We start from the raw sequence: 15,498 nt of genomic DNA, 5'->3' as shown, positions 1-15,498 counted from the left end.
TTCTTTCCCCTTCCTTCTCCTTTCTGCCTGTCCTGTGGATGCAATATCTCTGCGGCAACCACAGGGCAACAAGCATGGCTGGAGTCAGCCCCCAAAAGCTGCGCCGGCTCAGGGCTGCATTCCTGGACTTCTGCTCTGTGAAAAATAAACCCCGGTGTGTTTAAGCAAACATTAGTTGGTTGCACTGTTTACTTTCATCTCTGATGTAGAATTTGCATGATACAGCATAGCTCTTTGGATGTTCTGACTCCTTATTGTGATACCTGAGAGTCGAGGGTTGACATCAGGCCTGGGTGATCTCAGAGATAGTCTTCTTCTCATGGTGTTACTCTGTGGAAAAAACAGAAGTAAGACAAATGAGGACTGTTGTGTCTGCAAGATCCCCGATCTGGGAGACTTCATCTGGGCAGGGGAGCTGAGTGTTGGCATGCACACCTTGTGCCCACAGGATGGCATAAAAGATTGGTGTGGTATGGCTCAGTCGGTTGAGCATCATCTTGTGCACCAAATGATCACCAGTTCAATTCTTGGTCAGGGCATGTGCCCGGGTTGCGGGTTTGATCCCCAGTAAGGGGCTTGCAGAAGGCAGCTGATTGATGTTTTACGTGGATGTTTCTCTCTCTTTAGCTCTCTTTTCCCCCCTTCTTCTCTCTTTAAAGTGAATAAAAACATATTTTTAAAAAAACTGGTGGGAAACCAAGGTGCTCTGTGCTGCTCTGCATCAAGATGACCCTACATGTCTGACTCTCATCCTTGGCAGCTGTGCCTGCCCCATGTGGATGGCTGCTGAGCCTCTCGATAAGCTGAAGAGGCTGTACCTGCTGGATTCCGAGGTCCTCATCCTTCCACAGAGCTAAGTACACATGGCACAGGGGTACAGCCTCTCTGTGTCTTGTGAGTCTGAGGGCCAACTCAGACCCATAACTACTGCTGGGCCAGACCAAGACCCAAATGAGTTTGTCAAGACTAATTAGCAATACCTTGTTCCCCCATTAACAATAATTATCTCATTAGCTTTCTATATGGTCTTTTGTGTTGCCTCAAATATATTTTTTGCATGTGTTGGGGTATAAATGATTTTCGTATGTACAACTAAAAAGTTTTCCTCACAATGGCAATCGCCTTCTGTTAGAATAAAAAGGGTCAGGTCCTCAGGAGGAGTGGGTGGGAGCCCGGGAGGAGAGGGCCATTCCACCTGCCGTGGGCAGGAGGGGCCACTAGAACTGAAAGGGCCTGGGCTCCGAAGGCAGGGAGATGGGGAACGAAGTCCAGATGCTGTCATTACAGCTGCGAGGTCTTGGGGATTTATTTAGCCTTCCCGAGTCTTGGCGACCTTATCTGTACACTGGGAATAAGTCTCTGTAAATGCAATGCACAAATATAGCTAAATGTCAAGCACAGTTCGGATCCAGGCCCAGACCCAGGCTTCCCAGTAATGCTAGTTCCCTCCCTTCTTTCCAGTCTGTAACAATAACAATAACAACAACATCGGTGTCTTGCTTCCCTCTTACAAGGGAGTGAGGTTAAGTGCATGGACTCTGGAGTCGGACTTCTAGGTTCAAATCCTTGGTCTGCCTCTTGGTAACTGAATAACTTTGGGCAAGATACTGAGCTTCTTTGTGGCTCATTTGTTTCATTTGTAAAATAGGGATAATAACAATGCCCACTTCATAAGGTTGTGGTGAACATTACAGAAGATGAAAATCAAATGGTTGGCACAGTGCCTGGCACATATGAGGGGCTCAGAATATGGTTACAATAAAGAGAGTGTTTTCAAGGACTCCAGGTATCATCCTGTGGTTAGTACCACCTGCATGTCACCGATGGAGCTGGGGCTCAGAGCCACGCCCTCTGGCACTGAGCTTATTTAGCGCCTGGCACTGTGCTCCATCAGGAGAGAGATAAACCATGAATGAGACACAACTTCTGTTTGCAAGGAGCTCAGGGTCTGGAGACAATGGGTATCCAGGAAATGAGAACAGTGAGGCTCATAGTCCTTGACTCCCCCCAACTTTCCCTAGAAACAGGGAGGATGCCCCAAATGTAAACAGGTGGCCGCCTGGGACAAGATGGAAGGAGCTAGAGGCAGACCTCTGAGACCCAGCTTGTTGTTTTCCCCTTTCGCTGCATCTGCGTGCTCTGGTGCGGGTCTTTCCCTCACAGATTTATGTAACATATCATCACAGGCACGTCTGTGTGTTTTGTTGATGCCATTTAAATTCTGTTACTATTTAATACCAAGAACATCTAAAAAGAACATTTTGAAAGACTTGAAAAATCCAATTGGTCTCTTGGTAATTTGATTGTAGGAAATAGGAGAAGATAGTATTCTGACTAGAGTGCTTTTAAATGAATCACCATTGCTTTCTGGTACAGGCAATAGATGGGCTCAGATTGGTTAGGAGAGGCTCAGCTGCAAGTGGCAGAAAAGCCAAAATAATAATGGCTTAACCAAGATGGATGCTATTTGTCTCTCATGAAAAAGAAATTTGCAGGAGACAGGGCAGGGCTGACAGGGGGCCTCATGGAGTCCCCGGGAAACCAGACCCCTGCCGTCTCCCTGTTCTGCCATCCCTAGAGCACAGCTTTCCGCTGATGGATGGAGACGCCCTCCAGCCTCCACCATTGCTCAGTGCTAGCACCCCAGGCAGAGGAAGGAGGGAGGGACAGGAAGGAAGTGCTCTCATCTTTGAAGGCATCTCCCAGGAGTCCCATATCCCACTTTTGCTCACACACTATTGGTCAGTGTGTAGTTACCATAGCCACTTCTAGGTGCAAGGAGGACCGGTGTCTTAGTTCAGGCTGCAGAGCCTGGGCCCTGGTCGGGTAGCTCATTTGGTTAGAACGCTGTCCCAACATGCTGAGGTTGCAGGCTCCATCTCCAGTCAGGGCACATACAACAATTAACCAATGAATGCATAAATAAGTGGAAAAATAAATAGATGTTCACCCCCCCCCCAAAAAAAAATCAATTAAAAACACACCATAGATTGTGTGGCTTATAAACAACTAGTGGCCTGTTGCAGGAAGATTCCTGCAATAGGGCTTCCTGCTGCGGTCGCTGCCCCGCCTGCTTTCCTCCCTTCTCCCCCGGCCCTGCCTGCTTTCCTTCCTTCTCTACCACCCCGCTTGCTTGCTTCTCCGCAGCTTCACTCCCTTCTGCAGGCTTGGCTTCTTTCTACACTGTCTTGAAATGCAAATTAACCGCCATCTTGGTTGGGTTAATTTGCATATTCGTCCTGATTGGTTGGTGGGCGTGGCTTGGGCGTAGTGAAGGTGCGGTCAATTTGCATATTACTATTTTATTAGGTAGGATGGGAATATCTTTCTCACAGTTCTGAAAGCTGGAGGTACATATACAAAGTTTTGCTCACCAAGGGAAGCTCACTCGAGCCTCGGGGTCCAGGGCATTTTTTGGGGAATCAGTCACATCGGCATGCAGTGCCCATATGACCGACCCTAATCACTCAGTCTCCAGCCCGCCCCTCAGAGGTCACACTGATGGAGTGTGGTCCAAGCCCCCCCACCCCTCAATAAATCACATCGTTAGCATAACCTGCCAGGTATGGCCCAAGCACCCAGGTGTGCAGAGACACTTATCAGTGGTTAGTTCCCAGAAGCTGGGCAAGGTCCAGTTCTGAAGACCTTTATAGTGTCCAGGGTTTGGGCATCTAAACCCCTTACTACACATTTTCCCAAAGTCACACACCTGTGCCAGAGCCAGGCTCAAAATGTTCACCTCCTTGGAAGTCATCAGGGACACTTGAAGGGAGTCTACTTGCCCATGGCAGAGGCAGGTCTAGAACGCTCATCTCCCGACCTCCATCCAGTTCACCCACAGGATGGAAAGCATGATTTGGGATGGATTCTTGCACTCAGATTGGTTCCGACACTTAGGGGCTGTATGACCTGAACTTATATAAATTCTCGGTGCCTCAGGTTGCTCATCTGCAAATATGAAGATGATAGGACTATCGTCTACTCATAGAGTTTCAGTGCGAAGTAAATATGTCAGTTAACAGAGGCTCTTAGAACAGTGACTGGCATACGATATGTCCTCGATAAGTGAACACTAGTATTGCTATTATCATCATGCTGCTATTCCTCTGAGTCTCTTTTTAAAAATATATATATTTTATTGATTTTTTACAGAGAGGAAGGGAGAGGGAGAGAGAGTTAGAAACATCAATGAGAGAGAAACATCAATCAGCTGCCTCCTACACACCCCCTACTGGGGATGTGCCTGCAACCAAGGTATATGCCCTTGACCGGAATCGAACCTGGGTCCCTTCAGTCCACAGGCCGACGCTCTATCTACTGAGCCAAACGGGTTAGGGCCTGAGTCTCTTCTTATGTCTGCAGAAACCCCTGGAGCTGGCTCAGAGCCTGGCTCTTGACAAATACAAGCTGTGCAATTTGGAAAAGTCACTTGACTTCTCTGGGCTTTAATTTCCTAAAGATGCTAAGATTCCTTTCACTTCTATGCTCAGATGCTCAATATGAATATGCTTTATCTGTGTCTTGGGCTATTTAGTCATCACAAGTATGCACACAGTGTGTATGTGTGTGTTCCTGGGCAAGGGGCCAGGGTAGCTGAAAGCAGCAGGGATTCAGCTAATGTTTCTCCCCCCAGGTTCTATGTTGGTGAGCAATCCTGAATCAGAGGCCTGTCAAGGAGCCTGTCTGTGTTTGGGATGAGAAACCCTCCGCTCCACTCAGCCCTCTCTCCACGCTGTCAATGCCAGTGCAGTTGGAAGAGCTGGAGGAGACAATCTCCAGTATTTCAGAAGCTTTGGAGTTGCCCTGGGACAAAGACCCCCAAGTGGATGGGCACCCTTCTACCCTCCTGAGAATGCAGGACTGAGTTTTAACTCAGCCACAACTTTGGGCTCACAAAGAGGCAAGTGCTAGGTGGTGTTTAAGAGGAGGACCCCAGGAAGGAGAAGGGGTGACTCCTGTTAGTCCCTTCCTTTTCCCTCCTCTCCCCCCTCCTTCCTTCTTTCCACCTTTCTCCCCCTCCCTCCCAAGGCTATTCTTTTCCCTGCCCCTTCCCCCTTTTCTCTGCTGCCCCCGTCCTCCCCAGCCACCCTCCGAATTTCCAGAGGAAGTGCTACCTCCAGCAGGTACTGAGCCTGCCTCCCTGCCTCAGCACCCTGCAATGCCCCCCACGGCAGGGGCCTCACTCAGGCTTCTTTTTTAAAGCGATTTATAAAAGGAAACAGACGCTCCCCATGCAGCCCGAATAGCAGCTTTTCTATCATCAGTTGTCATGACGTGAGCTGACAGGGGAGCAGCCCCACCACGGGGCTGACAGTTTGATGGGTCTAATTTTGGCGCAGATTTCTGCAAAGAGGCAGCTGCCAGGAATGCGCCATTGGTGGCTAAGGAGGACTAAGTGGCTGGGGAGGCGGAAGGGGAAGCAGGCAGGTGGTGGGAGTCTACCATTGCAGCTCAGTGGGCGCCACAGGCCTTGTGCAGCACCGGCATGACTGGGCGACTGACTTCAGGCTCTCCGTGGAATTACTCAGCATCCGCCCAGTTTCCGGAAGGGGCCCATTTTTGGTCTCTGTCTGAAAAACGGAGGTAGAAATCAAATAAATTTCCCTGAGATAAGGAATTTGGTCACGGTGACAGGGGACCCTGGAATCCCCATTCTTGGTTCTGGGTACACATTGCTCTGTGAAGCAGAGATGACAAGGTAGCATCATTTCCCCTTTCGCTCTTAGCCCCACTTACTGTTCCAACATGAGGTCCCAGTGCACGTGACAGAGGATTTAATGACAAGAAAAACAGAACAAGGCAGGATTCCTTCCTCCCAGCTCTGTGCTCCTGTTCTGTGTGTCCTCTCCCTCCATGGTCACTGAGGTCTAACTTGGCAAGTGATGGGATCAACCAATCATCGGCTGCCCCTCTCTTGTCCACTCTCTGGCTTCTTATTTTGTTCCCTTTTGAGCCTGTGGATTGGGAAGCCCAGGAACTGGCATCATTTATTCATCCCACCAACATTAATGGCCCTGTGTGCTTGCCATTCTGCTACACACCAGAGCCATGAAGCTAAATAATGCATGCTTCCTGCCTTTCAGGGTTGGAACATCTAGTGGGGAGAACTGATATGCAGAGAGGTAGACTTTGGAAATGCAAATTAAAGACCAACTTGTGATTCTCAGATTGGTAACATTTAGAAAGCTTGTACATATTAAGTGTTGTTGAGGGATAAAGCAACTGGGTCTCTTATACACTACTAGTGATACAAGTACTTGAAAGTTGTTTCATATCTATACTAATAAAAGCCTAGGTGGCGTCTCACCCTTGCGTCATCACAAGATGGCCACCCCCTTGTCGTCACAAGATGGCTGTCACAAGATGGCCACCCCCATGTTGTCACAGGATCAGGGGAGGGCAGTTGGTGGTGACCAAGCCAGCAGGGGAGGGTAGTTGGGGGCAATCAGGCTGGCAGGGGAGGGAAGTTCGAGGCAATTGGGCTGGCAGGGGAGCAGTTAGGCATCAATTAGGCTGGCAGGGGAGCGTTTAGGGGGTGATCAGGCTAGCAGGCAGAAGCGGTTAGGGGCAATCAGGCAGGCAGGCAGGTGAGCAGTTAGGAGCCAGTAGTCCTGAATTGTGAGAGGGATCCAAGATTGGAGAGGGTGCAGGCTGGGCTGAGAGACAACCCCCCCCCCCCCCAATGCACGAATTTCGTGCACTGGGCCTCTAGTTATTTAATAAAGGGGAAGATGCAAATATGCTCTGACTGGGAAGGCTATAATTATGTACCCAGGAGAAATTATTGTGCATGCCCTCATGACAGTGATGTTCAAAACAGTAAGGCACTGGAAACAATACAAATATCCATTAAGACCAGAGTGAGTAAAAACATTTTAGAATACTATGCAGCAGTGAAAGTAAATGTACTACTACTACACACATCATCATGCAAGAATGTTACTAACAAACAATAGAACAAGAAAAGTAAGATACAGAATAATGTATTGAATGTGACTTTCTTTATACAAAAGTAAAAAACGGACAGAATTAAGCTACATATATAGTAAGCATATTTTTAAAACCAGCAAGAGAATGATAAGTGCCAAAACCAGAATAGTGCTTGCTTCTGAGGGTGGGTGGGACTTGGGAGGGGCACAGTCATAATGATGTCATGGCCAAGTCTTTGCACGGGCCTATACCTGGGATGTTTACGATATCCAGATGGTGTTTTTTCTTATTAAAAAAAGTTCTATAGAGATATAATTAAAATAAGCCACACACTTAAAAAAGTATAATTTCATCATTTTTGACATATTTTTCAAACTCGTTTTGGTTATTCTAAGTCCTTTGCATTTCTGTACCAATTTTAGGTTTAATTGCTTGAGGGTTGAGCAATGCCAAAGGTTCTTTTATATCAGCTTTCCAGTGACTCCAGTTATTTAGTTAGTGAGAGAGGAGGTGGAGCAAAGAGCAGTAGTGGAATCAGGACTTTCAACGCTAAGGTTGAGGATCTATGGCAGCCTGGTGCTCCCAATCAGAGGCGGCCAAGCCCACTGCTGAGTTGGGCCAGCACAGCCAGTGGTGTTCATCCACAAAATACTGGGAAGCTCCCCAAGCACCCCATGACCTGGGCACCGAATGGCACCCTTATCCTGAGTATCACCCTGACCATTTCCCCTGCTGATCTCTTTGAGGATGTGGTGGTGACAATATACTGACAGTCAGAGCCAGAAAGGTGTTCCCCATCTAGTGTCCAGAGTCTTGGGTAGCGTTTTCACAGCTATGTCTCAGGTGAGAACATTATGAAGAACGAAGTGGAAACCAATCTGTCCACGAGTGTGAAAGACCCCAGGACTCCACGTCCCTCTGCCTAAACCAGAATCACTAGAGAACTGCATGAAGGGTATGGTTCCTCTCTTCTCCCCCAATGCACATACGCATTTGCTTGGGTGTGTCAGAAAGCTCAGGGAGGCAGATGTGGAGGACACACATCATTCAGCATCCAAATTCCTCTCTTCCTTTGAGTACCCTGATTTCCTGTTGGGGCAGTTTGCTGTTGTGCATCGTCTTGGTGGGTTGGCAATTCCTGGTGATAGCCTTCTCCTGTTGCCTGCCACTGTGAATGTATAGACTGAGGCTTTATCTACCTTGTTGGAGTGCTTGGGGACAAGCTTAGCCTGGTGGACACTGGGTTCTGGGACATTGTATGTGGAACAAATGAAGCCAACTTGGCAGGAATGTGGAAGTAAGAATCTGAACTGTGTCAGAGGCTGCGGCCGGCCTTTGGCCGTGCGTGGTGATGTTTTGGTGTCCCTTATACAGTGCTTGCTACCTAGAGGATGCTCAGTAGATGTTAAATGAATCAGTGCATGGATAGTAATATTGTTAGTGGGTCCCATTTCTACAAAACAAAAACGCTATCTAGAATCACAGACTTGTCAAGCTGCAACAGAGCTTGGTGTTTCGTTCTCATCTAATTCAAACCCTTTATTTTGCTGATAAGTAAGGGAGTCCACGGGATGTGGCCAAAATATCTCTTCCCTTACTTGCCAGGCCCAGGCAGACCTGGGTTCTAAATATTCAAACTCCCAGTCTATTTTCCTCTCACCTACTCTATCTCCAAGTCTTTTAAAGTACCTATAATAATGAAAGTGTAATATGCTAATTAGACCGGACAGCCGAATGACCTTCCGGACTTCCTTCTGGACAACCTTCTGGATGAAGCCGGGGCTGCAAGAGCTGAATCCCTTGCACGAATTTCGTGCATTGGGCCTCTAGTATTTAGATATTTGCCTATTTAACTAGCCACACACAGACATAAGCATATTTATAGAAGAACCACTGAAAAATTGTACCAGTACAGGGTAGCCTTGATACCAGCCAAGATTCAGAGACCAGCAATTAAAGATGCTAATTACCAGGACGATAGCTGGTTATTGGTCTAGGTGGGTCATATTTAGCATGATCTTCAGGATCCCGAAACATCCTTTCACTTTCTCCATCTTGCAGACCAGAGTTTGCTGTAAGTTGACTTCCTTAAGTCACTTAGGCAGACTCTTGGAAACTGGCCGACACCTCAGCCTTTTGGATGGGACTACTGGGTTTGTGAGTCCAGATGGTCTGCTTCTAGAATCTAGAACACAAGTGTGGCAGCTTTCTAAAGACATGGGCACTGAATGCAGATTTGCTTCAGCAAATGGAACCTGTGTGAAGAAGGCTTTCTAGCTCATGGTTAGACGAACAGCCTAATGGCCAATGCCCATATTTGTTACTAGGCAAATAGGAGAGAAGGTGCAGAAATGTCGAAGACTGTCTTTATCTGAGGGCATTGTCATTAGTGTTCAATAAACAAATTGTATGCTGTTAAATCCCCATAAAGTTTGTGGCAGTCTCTTTTTGAGTTTGGTATCCATGAGGGAAAGTAAAATCTCAGTTAGAAACCAGGCCCTGGCGTCTGTAGCCAGGGCCCCTCAGTGGGAGCTGAGTCCTTCCAAGAGCAGACCCTGAGGCAAGGAGTTGGGTTCAAGTGGTTTGTTTGGGAGATGGAATGAGGGAGAGGGGAGAGTGAGACAGGAAAGAAGAAAGAGCCAATAACAGTTGTGATCATGAGCAGATTACTGTTGTGGGCAACTGAGGTCCAATCCTGCTGGGGATCCTGTGAGAGATGGTGTAGGTTGCACCCCAGGTTCATCCCACGGCTGGGAGGGAGATGCAGTGTTACCCATCAACTCTTGTCCTTTATTGCTTGAGGGCTGTTCATAAAGTGTCAACTCCCTGGCATTTTCTGTGTGCAGGTGACCTCTGAAGTTGGCCAAGTCATGTGGGTGGGGGGGCCAATGGCATATGCTGCACCAAGGAAATGCTACTCCAGCTACTCGAGAAAATAGGATCTTTGTATAGCACTTTATAGTTCCTCTCTTTAAACATCACCATGACAACCACCATAAAATAGAACACCTCAAGTTAGGAATCATTTAAAATTTCAGGGAATGTGGACTCTAGGAGAGATTTGTATTTCCATTTTATAAAAAAAGCCTTTACAGGAAAAAGTCTATACTGTAAGTTAATTCTAGCTCTTTATTGTCCATATATATGCTTTAGCATTAATACCTCTCTCTCACTCTCTCTCTCTCTTGCATAACTAGAGTACAGTGCCAAAAACCAGGAAATTTTTATTGATGATATTGACACAATTTAGTGACCTTATTTGCAGTTCACCAGTTTTACATGCATTCATTTGTGTGTATTTAGTCTGATGTAATTTTATCACCTGCATAGATTTGTGTGGCCACCACCACTTTGGAGACATAGGACAATGCCTTTGCAAGAATCCCCTGTACTACCCTGTTTAGCCACAGCTACTTTCTTCTCCCCCTCATCCACCAGCCCTGGCAGCCATTCCTCTCTTGTTCCTCTCTATAATTTTGTCATTTCAAGCATGTTGTATAAATGAAATCATGGAGATATAACCTTTTGAGATTTTTTAAAAAATTAAGTGTATCTTCCTTCAAGTTCATCCAAATTGTGGCATATATCAATAGTTTATTCCATTTTATCATAGAGTGGTATTTCATGGTTTGGATGTGTCACAGTTTCTTTAACTACTCACCCACTGAAGGACATTTCACTTGGTTCCTGTTTTGGGACCTTGTGGACAAAGTGCTATGAACATCTATGTATGTACAGGTGTCTATGTGAACATAAGCTTCCATTTCTGTGGCATAAATGCCCAAGAGTAGAATTGTTAAGCCACATGGTAAGTGTATGTTTAGTTTTATTAGAAGCTGCCCCACTCTTTTCCAGAGTGGCTGTGCCATTGCACACTCCCAGCAGTGATGCACCAGTGATCCACACCCTCACCAGCATTCAGAGTTAGTATTGATTTGATTTGTGTTGATCAGAGAGTCAAGGGGATGGTCTTTGTTTGGTTTACAAACTTTATAGGAAGTCAGTGCCATTCTTGGGCCACCTAAGTGACATCTCTTAATCATTCTTGCTCTTCTGTTTTCTGACTGCTTCTCCCCCACCCCCCTTTTTTTAACCTTGAAATAGCAACATATATAATAGTTGTAATAGATCAAAGCATTTCAAATGACTAACTTCTCTCAGGTTAAAATAAAGGGCCAGTCCCCAGTCTGCAGAGATAAATAACTGACTCATATCAGCCTGAATCAATGTGGGAAGATAGATGGGATAGAGAAGAAAATGAAGGGTGGAGAAACCAGAGGAAAATGACCAAAGAAATCTATTTTCATAAGATGAAAAGAATATTGAAACAGTTTGTGAGATACGTGAGATAAGCTAAGTATGCACAGCAATGAAATTTATTTGTAAAGATACTAGGCTGTGAGCTACTTTTAAGAGGGACTGATTGGTAACAAAGAATTAAAGGACTTAGAATAACATAATTTGGGTTGAAAAGGGCATGAACTTTCATCAGTGTAGATGTCATCTTAGAAATGAGGCCACAGGTTTAGAAATGATGTAACTAATGCCCAGAGCAATTAAACAGTTTGTCCGAAGTCACACAAGGAGCTGACTGCAGACGGGAGCCAGAGCCCCACACAGCACAGCCTGGGGTGCAGGGTGCTCCCTACACAACTAGGTGGGTGATCCATTTATAAAAAGATTTTTACTTTGACCTCTATCAGGTATTTTCATGTCATACCAGGCCATGCCCAGCTTTCCTTGGCACGCCACCTGCTGTAGGTTGGAAGCTTCCCCGTTGTTCCAAGCTGGTTTATACCCTATTTTATACCCTATTGGACTTTTGAGAATGACATTGGAGGTCAGTTCATGTGTCCTTGTGTAGCACAATGGCGGGCCATGTTTACAAACATTCTCTTGTCTTCAGATGATGGAAGGTTCAGAGGTAAAAAGAAGAGCTGGCCGTTTAAAAAAACAGATTAGCTTAAGTAGGTTTTAAAATAGCAAGACTTAAAGTGATTCAATGTTAATTGAATATTGAGTAAGGAAGAGGTAGGGAGTTAATTGAATGAGTGAGTTTGGGGTTTCGGATAATTTTTTCATGATGCGAAGGAAATTATTTCAGAGTGGGCACAGATCAGGGCGGGAGAGAGTGAGAGCATGATCTTTGGAAAGAGTAAATGAAAGCCATTTCGTTTGGTGGGAAACAGGCTTGTTGGACTGTTGGTTTTTCCTTTAAGTTTGTGAAATTATATTTCAAAAAAACATTTTGGATTGTTATAAAAAGCTACATGCTATCTGAAGGAAATTTAAAATATGGAAAAGCAAACAGAACAGAATAAATATCATCCATGAGCTCATTATAGGTACCATTGACATTTTAGTTTATATCCTTTTAGTCGTTTTCTAAGAATATATATCACATATAGTTATATATATATTAAATGTTTATAAAATATAAGATCATATTGTTTAGTAACCTACCTTAAGACTTAGTCCATAAACACCTTTATAATGTGACTTTAAATCACTGCCTAGTATTCTATTGTACAGATGTTCTTTAGTTAATTCACCCAATATTGTTTCCCTGTTATAAAGAATGTTATAACTTTATTTTTGTGCTTATCTACAATTATTCCTTAGGTTATGTTTGGAATTTCAGTGCCAAATAAAATGTAAATTTCAGAACTTTTGATTTTTTATTGACAAATTAACACCCAGAAAACAATTTTATCAGTTGTCGTATATAGGGCTTTCCATGTCCTTTCAAAAGTGAGTTCTATTATTTCTCTTTTTAAAGAACTATGTTTTTATTGATTTCAGAGAGAGGAAGGGTGAGAGAGAGATAGACACATCAATGATGAAAGAGAATCATTGATCGGCTGCTTCCTGTATGCCCCCTACTGAGTATCGAACCTGGACAGTTGCCCTGAACAGGAATTGAACCGTGACTTCCTGATTCATGAGTCGCTGCTCAACCACCGGGCCATACCAGCTGGGCTAGTTCCATTATTTCTTTTTAAATTGTCAGTTTGATAAATAAAAATTATGTATATTTATTATTTCTTTGATTGTTAAGGACATTATATTTTTATAAAAAACAAGTATTTGGGAAGGTCTCTGTAACTTTTGGATCATGTTCTTTAATTATTATATTTTTCTATTGGGGTGCTCATCTTTTTCTCACTGATTTTTCAAAGCTTTATTAAAATACTGAGTTTATTTCACATGTATAGTTTTGTCTCCCCATCACGTACATTTGAGCACTGCTGCTACTATGCCTTATCCTAGCATTCCATGCGTACTTAAAGCCAAGCAAAGGGTGGAGTTCCATCTTTAAAGACTAAACAGGCATTTTGGACAACACATTCTTGGCAATGGTACCTGGACAGCATTTATCACACAAGGTAGGGAGTGTCCTCGCTCTGCGTTATAAAAAGGACAGCCAGATATCAACTGTTACAGAAATAAAGTAAGTTGGACATTTTTAACAAACAGTTTAGCTATTTTCTTAAGAGACTTCTTCCACTGCCAGAGACCCTGAAGATCCACATGGCCAGTAATCTGGAAGCAATTCTTCATGTAATTGATGAACTTTGTGAAGAAAATCACTTTTTTCTATACTTGCTTGCATGTTTGCTTTAATATCTTCTTCAGAAATAGGTCCTTTTGGCATTTTAGGAGTATTTTTTTTAATTATTACTATTTTTTAAAGGATTTTTAACTTTTTATCTTGATGTTGATCATTTTGAATCTTTTCTATTTTGGTTTGATTTTTGTGCATTTGTCTGAAGTATCTCATATATACTCCTTCAATGGAACTTCTCCTCCTCCTCCTCCACCTCCTCCTCCTCCTCCTCCTCCTCCTCCTTCTTCTATTTCTTCTTCTCTGCCATCACCATCACCACCATCACCATCATCATTATCATTGTCATCATTAGCAGCAAGTTTGACTTTTTTCTGTGGAAACTTTCTAGATATACTTAGGATTTTCACTTCTCCTCTTCAGCTTCTGACTCTGCATTTTCCTCTGACTGATTAAGTGCTATCTATCCAATAATGTGCCCAGGCTCTGAACCATAAGCCACAGGTGGTGTCATTTCTAAGTCCCTGAGGAAAACCATTGGTTGTACAGATATTTTCTAAGATACCAGCTTTCCTTTAATTGAACTGCCTTCATAATTCATTGCCTCTGCTTCAACAGTCTGCAATTCTCCCTTTGCACCAGTCCCTAAACTGACTATTCTTAAAGACATAAATATAAATGTCTCCTTTATTCATTATAGTGTGAGTATCCACATGACTACAAAAAGAAAAAGTATGCTCAAGTAGGGAAAAGAACTCAAAATCAGAATTGATTGGATTTAAATACTGAGATTCCTAAAAACTTAACTTTTCTCTGCTATGATGACTTAGCTTTAGACAGGTCATTGGCTTCTGTTGTGTTTTAGATTTTAGAAGTGACTCATAGGCACTTAGCAAAAGTAACTGATTAAATTACCCTTATCATTAATGACGTTGTTGGGCTTCCTTGCTATTAGACACTCAGCTCACCAACTGGTCAGCATTTAGTTGACAGCCTGGTCGCCAGTGAAAACAATGTGGGTTAAGTCTCACTTTAACAAGTTTAATAGTATATCAATACAGACAGTAGTTGCTCTATTGTATCCAGACGTTATTAAAATTAAGAAGTGGTACGCTAAATTGTTTGTTTTCTTTATTCACACAAAACAGATGCTCAAGACTCACTTTACTTAGACATAGTAAATTAGGGTCGGCTGTGTTGAGTTAATTGAATATTTTGCCTTCTCTGGAAGAATAAATGTTGTAGCAATTTTCCTGCTCTTGCTGTATTTAAAAACAATACATGATATTCTTAATACAATTTGATGGTGTTCAAATGCCTAGTTGGAGTTCAAGGGTTATAAAACCAGATTCTTACGTAGCAGGTTGGGAAAGTGCTGAGGACTGAACTGTGTGTCCTCCTCCCCTCACATTTATATATTTTAGTCCTAACCCCAATGCGACTACTTTGGAAATAAAGGTTTTAGAGGTAATTGAAATTAAATGAGGTTAACAATTTTATACAACTGGTAGATTTATAAGAAGAGGGATGAGAGAGACCTTCCTTTCTCTCTCTCTCCCTCCCTTCCCCTCTCTCTTCACACTTCCCGTAATTGCAACAGAGGGAAGGCCATGGGAGAAGGTGGATATCTGCAACCCAAGAAGAGAGCTCTCACCAGACACTGACCCTGCTGACCTCTTGATCTTGGACTTCTAGCTTCCATGACTGTGAGAAAACAAATTTCTGTTGTTTAAGCCAACCAGTCTATGATATTTTATTATGGCAACCCAAGCCCATTGGGAGAGAAAAAAAGGAGATGGAGTGTGAAATACATTTCTGAAGGGAATCAACGGTAGTTAGAGACTGAAAGCAGGGAGCATTACTTTGTGAATGACCCTTTACAAACATAGCTTGGGACCTAGCATGGTCTAGTGGAGACAGGACCTGCCTAAAAACATGAGACTGGGTTGACCTCTCAGCATTGCTGCTAGCTTGCTATATGACCTTGCTCCAGGTCTCAGATT

The 15,498-nt window shown here is 43.9% G+C and overlaps 1 pseudogene; it reads right to left on the bottom strand.

Annotated features, from left to right (window-relative positions):
- Positions 1 to 13,361: 13,361 nt before the first annotated feature.
- On the bottom strand, positions 13,362 to 14,165 carry LOC114231727 (nucleophosmin-like; annotated as a pseudogene).
- Between the last annotated feature and the right edge of the window lie 1,333 nt (positions 14,166 to 15,498).

This window comes from Eptesicus fuscus, chromosome 15, assembly GCF_027574615.1.
Source record: "Eptesicus fuscus isolate TK198812 chromosome 15, DD_ASM_mEF_20220401, whole genome shotgun sequence".
Classification (NCBI taxonomy): Eukaryota; Metazoa; Chordata; class Mammalia; order Chiroptera; family Vespertilionidae; genus Eptesicus; species Eptesicus fuscus.
The sequence above is the reverse complement of the archived record's forward strand: the minus strand, read 5'-3'. Positions and strand labels throughout refer to the sequence as shown.